Genomic DNA, 7,202 nt, shown 5'->3' on the forward strand with positions numbered 1-7,202 from the left:
AATCGGACCACAGCCACAGCAACGAGGGATCCGAACCGCGTCTGCAACCTACACCACAGCTCACGGCAACACCAGATCCTTAACTCACTGTGCAAGGCCAGGGAACGAGCCTGCAACCTCATGGTTCCTAGTCGGATTCCTTAACCACTGCACCATGATGGGAACTCCAACATGCATTTACTTTTTAACTAGACTCGGTGGAGCTGGTTTTATGAGACAGAGAACCACCTGACCATAGTTTTGAGAGAGAGTCACTGAATAAGGAGAGATAAGGTGACTAGGAGAGTCTCTACTCAGCCATTGAAGTACCCGAGAAATTATACTCTAAGCAGGGGGAGTTCCCGTTGTGGCTCAGGGGGTTACCAATTAGATTTGTATCCATGCTGATGCAGGTTCAACCCCTGGCCTCATTTCACTCAGTGGGTTAAAGATCCTGCATTGCTGTGGCTGTGACATAGGCCAGCAGCTGCTCCGATTTCACCCATAGCCTGGCCTGTGAACTTTCATATGCTGCAGCCCTCCCTCTGCAAAAGCAGTCTAAGCTGGGACTTCTGTCTTTGAGGGCCAGGCTCTGAGACCTGTGCCCTTACCCTTCACCAGACAGTTTTTACAGAACAGCCACTTCAAGAAGAGGAAAGACAGGAGTTCCCATTGTGGCTTAGCAGGTTAAGGACCCTAGTTGTCTCTGTGATGATGTGTGTTCAATCCCTGGCCTCACTCAGTGGGTTAAGGATCTGGCATTGCAGCAAGCCACAGTGTAGGTCACAGATGTGGCTGGGATCTGGTGTTGCTGTGGCTGTGGTGTAGGCCCCAACTGCAGCTCCAATGCGACCCCTAGCCCAGGTGCAGCCGTAAAAAGAAAAAAAAAAAAAAAAAAAAGCAAAGACAAATGGCCAATAAATATATAGAAATATTCTCAATCTCTTCAGCAATAAAACTGTAAACAAAACTTCAAGAAAATGTTGTTTTACATCTGCCAGATGGCTAAAAATTAGAAAGTTGGACAGTATCAAGTGCTGGTAAGAATATAGTGCAGCAAAACAGTGATTATGGATTATGGAAGCATTCCAAAGTAGAATATCCAGCTTGGAAAACAATCTGGAATTACCTTGGCAATATAAACATGTTTTTGCACTATGACCTCCCAAATTCCACACCTAGAGCACCTATACACCTATATCAGGAGATATGTACAAGAATATTCATAGAAGCATTGTTCGTGATAGAAAACACAACAGCTCAAATGTCAAGAGTAGAATGGATTTTAAAGAAACATGATATATTCAGAGTGGAATATTATAAAACAAAACAATGGATTGTAGCTACTTGCAAAAATATGGATGAACCTCAAAAACTTTATCTTATCTCAAGAGTATACACCGTATGAACCAATGTATAAAAAGTTAAAAAATATACAGGAGGCAATGTATTATTTATAGATTCAAGCACATGAAGGCACTCCATTAAGAAATGCAAAGTCGGGAGTTCCTGTCATAGCTCAGTGGAAATGAATCTGACTAGTATCTATGAGGATGAGGGTTCAATCCCTAGTCTTGCTCAGTGAGTTGAGGATCCGGTGTAGCCATGAGCCGTGATGTAGGTCTCAGACACAGCTCAGATCTGGTGTTACTATGGTTGTCATATAGGCCCGCAGCTACAGCTCTGGTTCAACCCCTAGCCTGGGAACCTCCATATGCTGCAGGTGCGGCCCTAAAAAGACAGGGGAAAAAAAGAAATGCAAGGAAATAATACACATAAAATTCAGCCCAGTGTTTACCTTGGAGGCAAGAGGAAGAGGAATGGGTTTGTGCAGGAATATCCTGGGGACTCCATGGCTAAGAGAATATGACTTTCTTTACCTGACTCCTGGGTACAGAGTGCTTATTGGAATTTGATTGTTTATATCATACTTAATACATTAAAAAATCTGGAGTTCCTGTTGTAGCACTTGACATAGTCTTTGTGAGGATGCAGATTCAATCCCTAGCGTCACTCAATGGGTTAAGATCTGGCGTTGCCATGGGCTGTAGTGTTGGTTGCAGTTGTGGCTTGGATTTGGTGTTGCTGTGGCTGTGGTGTAGGCCTCAGATGCAGCTCTGATTCGACCCCTAGCCCGGGAATTTCCATAAGCTGCAGGTGCGGCCCTAAAAAGAAAAAAAAAAAAAAAAATCTACTCAGCATTTAATACTTTTTAAGCCACCGAAAAATAGAGGGTGGAAAGAGAAGCCAGAAAATCAGTGCCAGGAGACTAGAACCAAGTTTGAAACAGAAGAAGGTGGCCGAGGTGCTGGGGACATGATGAGGACCGAATTTTTAGAGAACACGCCTACCTTTAGAATTCTGTGCCCGAGCGTCTGCAAGAACTAGAGAAGGAGACGCTATGGCTTGTGGCTTGGCAAAACCCTGAGCAAAGAGGAGAGGCGATGCTTTCTGTCTTCAAGGTCTGGAGGAGGAGTTCTGAGGAGGGAATGAACCCATTCTCTTTGAGATGACTTGATGACTTGAAAACTTGGAAACTTGAAATCCGCACTATGGCTTAGGTTTGTAAGAAGGAGAATACTTCAGGAAGATGTAGGAGAGGGCTTTATACACTTGCTAGTGGCAGAATCCTTTAAAGAAATCACATGCAGAATCCCTGCCTCTCGAACAGATAAAAGAGCACTCCACTGGGATTCGCTGTATGATCACAGCGTCCTAGTATCTAAGCTAGTTTAGTTGTACTTTTCTCACAGAGGCACAACTGCCAGCTTAAGCAATCCTGGTGACAGAATTGACCAGAGACTGGGGATCCCTGACAGAACTAAGCCTGCTTTGCTGGTGCCTCACTCCCATTTCTGGAAAAGTTTGAAAACTACTGATGTAAGCTGTCGTTCTTCAGAATGTCTTTTGTTTGTGGTTGTTTTTTAGGGCCGCGCCTGTGGCATATGGAAGTTCCCAGGCTAGGGGTTGAATTGGAGCTGCAACTGCTGGCCTACACTACAGCCACAGCAATGCCAGAACCAAGCTGTGTCTGCGATCTACACCACAGCTCAGGGCAACACCAGATCCTTAACCCACTAAACCAGGCTGGGGATCGAACCTGTGTCCTCATGGATACTAGTCAGGTTCTTTACCACTGAGCTATAATGGGAACGCCTCTTCAGTGTGTTTTGATCCATCTTTGGGAGACTTGCTTTGTGTTCCTTGTTGAAGGGAACAGTGAAGCACAAACAGCAAAAGCTAAATTATGTGCCGCCTCACCTCCAAATCATGACCACCTAAATGCTTGACCCTTCAGGGTTGACCGGAGGTGTGTGATCACTTAGGAAGTTGACTCTGGCTCAGCACAGCAGAGGCCAGACAATGGCAAGTGGACTGAAATGGAGAGGGACCGCTGCAGAGGGAACAATGGCCCTGGGAAGTGGAAATCCTGAGTCATAGCAAAGAGAAGGGCCTGGGCACGCTGGCCTTCGACGGACCCAAGGCCAGCACAGCCTGGAAAAAGCCAAGTCAGAAATGTAGGCAACAGAGTTCTCGTGAAGTTCAGCAGGTTAAGGATCTGGTATTGTCGCTGCAGTGGCTCAGGTCACTACTCTGGTGTGGATTTGATCCCTAGCTGAGGAACTTCTGCATGCTGTGGGTGTGGCAAAAAAATGTAAGGAATGTTTCTTCATGAGGGAGAGGACAGTGTCAGTGTCTTGGACACAGGGTTCCTGTACCTTGCTGGGACCTCAAGTTTTTTTTTTTTGTTTGGTTTTTGGGGCCACACCTGGAGCATATGGAGGTTCCCAGGCTAGGGGTCCAATTGGAGCTACACCTGCTGGCATATGCCACAGCCACAGCCACATGGACTCCAAGCCACACCTCTGACGTATACCACAGCTCACGGCAACACCGGATCCTTAACCCACTGAGCAAGGCCAGGGATTGAACCCGAAACCTCATGATTCCTGGTCGGATTCGTTTCTGCTGCACCACAACGACGGGAACTCCAAGACATTTGATCTCTTTGAGAACTTCATTTACTTACTCTCTGGGAGTTACTTAGGCCCTGAATAAATAGCTCTTTGAACCTCAAGTGACACTAGACCTAAAGTGACACTTGACCTCCTGACATCTTCTCAAGCTGGGGACTGTTTTCTGTTGCAACACACAGTGCCTTTGTCCACTCAGGGCTCCCTCCCTTAACATGCCTCAGGCAGCTCTGGGCTCCAGTGTCCAAATCCCCTGGAACTCATGCTAAAGAAAAGTGTCCAGATGCCACCTAGTGGAGTCAGCTATTCTCTGTCGATGCCCTTACTTAAGCCAGTTAATCATCATCATCATTATCCTCACACTTCTTCGACTCTTTGTCCTCCATGTCCTTATCATTGCTAATCCCTTGAGTGGTTTGGGGCAGGAACTCTAGGGGGCAGGGGCAGGGGCAGGGGCAGGCATTGACGCTGTAGTTTTCAATCAAGAGTGCACATTCAGTCCACCTTTAAAAGTACTGAGGGTCAGGAGTTCCCACTGTGGCTCAGAAGATAATGAATCCCATTAGTATCTATGAGGATGCAGGTTAGATCCCTGGCCTTATTCAGTGGGTTAAAGATCTGGCATTGCTGTGGCTGTGGTATAGGCTGGCAGCTGCTGTCCAATTTGACCCCTAGCCTGGGAACTTCCATATGCTGTGGGTGTAGCCCTAAAAAGCGAAAAAAAAAAAAAAAAAAAAAAAAGTACCGAGGGTCCTTTATTTATTTATTTATTTTTAGGGCCGCACCTGTAGCATATGGAAGTTCCCAGGTTAGGGGTTGAATAAGAGCTGCAGCTGAGGCCTACAGCACAGCCATGGCAACATGGGATCCTTAACCCACTGAGCAAGGCCAGGGATTCAACCTGCATCCTTGTGGATACTAGTCGTGTTCTTAATCTGCTGAGCCACAAGGGGAACTCCCTGAGGGTCCCTTCAAAAGTACTGAGCCTTGGGTCACATTCCAGGTCCATGAGATTGCATCTCTTGGGGTGGAGCCTGACTATGGGTCGTTTTGTTTTTGCGCCTCTGAACAGCTTTATTGAGGTATGATTAGTGTTTAATAAACTACACATAAAGACATCCTCTTGGGTAAGTTTTGATGGATGTATAAATCCATGAAGTCATCACTGTCATCAAGAAAAGCAACATGGCAGTTCCTGTCATGGCTCAGTGGTTAACGAATCTGACTAGGAACCATGAGGTTGTGGGTTCGATCCCTGGCCTTCCTCAGTGGGTTAAGAATCTGGCATTGCTGCAAGCTGAGGTGTAGGTTGCAGACGCAGCTCAGATCTGGCATAGCTAGGCTATGGTGTAGGCTGGCAGCTGCAGTTCCAATTTGACCCATGGCCTAGAACTTCCATATCCTGTGGGTACAGCCCCCCCCCCCGAAAAAAAAGGAAGGAAAAAAAAAAATGAACCTAGCCGTCACTCTCAAAAGTTTCCTTGTGTCTCTTTCTAGTTCCTTCCTCTCATGCCTTCTTAACCCTGCCCCCTCCCATCGCCAGGCATCATTGCACTGCTATCTGTGACTAGAGATTACATTTTCTAATTTTTTTTTTTTCTGTCTTTCTGTCTTTTCCAGGGCCACACTTGAGGCATATGGAGGTTCCCAGGCTAGGGGTCTAATTGGAGCTGTAGCCTCTGGCCGAGGCCACAATCACAGCAACGCCAGATTGGAGCTGTGTCTGGGACCTACATCACAGCTCATAGCCGCTCCGGATCCTTAACCCACTGAGCGAGGTCAGGGATTGAACGCGCAAAGTCATGGTTCCTAGTTGGATTCGTTAACCATTGAGCCATAACGGGAACTCCTAGAATTTTATATAAATAGAACCCTACAGCCATACAGTATGTATTTTGTGGGAGAGGGAGCCTGATGTCTTTCACTCCACGTAATTATTTTTGGGGAATTCATCCATGTTGTTGCATGTGTCAGTATAACCTTCCTTTTTACAGCAGAGCAAGATTCCATGATATGGATATATTACAATTTGTTTATGTGTTCACCCGTTAATGGACATTTGGGCGGTTTTCAATTTGGAGCTATTACAAATAAAGCTGCTATGACTATTTGTGTACAGATCTTTGTGTGAACATATGATTTCATTTCTCTTGAGTAAATATCTAGGAGTGGGATGACTGGATTATATGGTAGGTGTATGTTTAACTTTTTAAGAATCTGCCAAACTGTTTTCCAAAAGCAGTTGTACTATTTTACATTCCCGAATGGCTAGTTATCAAAGGCTTTCCAGGAGATCCTAGTGGACAGCCCAGACTGACACCTTGCATTACAGAGGATTGAGCTGAAGGTCTGGGACGTGTTGATCAGGAGTCCTGAGAGCCTAGGAGCTCCCAGCTCATGCTTGGTGTAGTCCCATGGCTCATCTCAGCCCAGGACACATGCTGGAATCTCCTGGGGAGCCATTAAAATATATAGTATCTGCTCCTTCACCTCCCAGAGAGTCTGATACAATCGTTTTAGGGGCCAGGGTACAAGGTGGAGGCTGCCTCAAGCATCAGGACTTTTTAACAGCTTCCTGGGTGGGTCTAGAACACAGAGTGACCAACTGTCTTGATTTGCCCGGGACTATGGGGGGTCCATTGCTATGAAGCTTTCAACCATAAAACTGGGAATGTCCCAAGAGTTTCCTGGTGGCTTAGTGGGTTAAAGATCTGGTATTGTCACTGCTGTGGCTTGGGTCACTGCTATGGCACAAGTTTAATTCTTGGCCCAGTAACTTCTGCACGCTGTGGGTATGGCCAAAAACAAAAACAAAACAACAACAACAAAAACCCCAACCCAACAAAAACAAGAAAACTGGTAAGGTCCCAGATCAGCTTATTACTTGGGCACTCCATTTGTGGCCCACTAGCATAAAGAGCTTGGGCTTTGGTGTTGGTTAGACTTGTCAATCTGCCTGTCATCTTGGAGTTAGAGCTCAGGGGTAGTGTGTGTTGGGGGGTGGGTGGATGTTGTGTATAAAAGAGAATGTTTGGACATGAGTGGCCAGGACTGAATGTGAGCTAATTCCCTCTCTCATTTTCTCTTTCGACCAGGAGTACATTAGAGATGCCTCAATGAGGAGTTTTCGGCTGCTGTTAAAGAAAAGGGGAAAGATATATGAAGCCCACTTTTTCTAAAAGTGTGTGGTGAGGCAGTGTCCTGCAGTGGCCTTTGGAGCCAGACTGTCTCACTTTAAAACCCAGTTTT

The sequence above is a fragment of the Sus scrofa genome, chromosome 9 (assembly GCF_000003025.6).
Source record: "Sus scrofa isolate TJ Tabasco breed Duroc chromosome 9, Sscrofa11.1, whole genome shotgun sequence".
NCBI classification, from domain to species: domain Eukaryota; kingdom Metazoa; phylum Chordata; class Mammalia; order Artiodactyla; family Suidae; genus Sus; species Sus scrofa.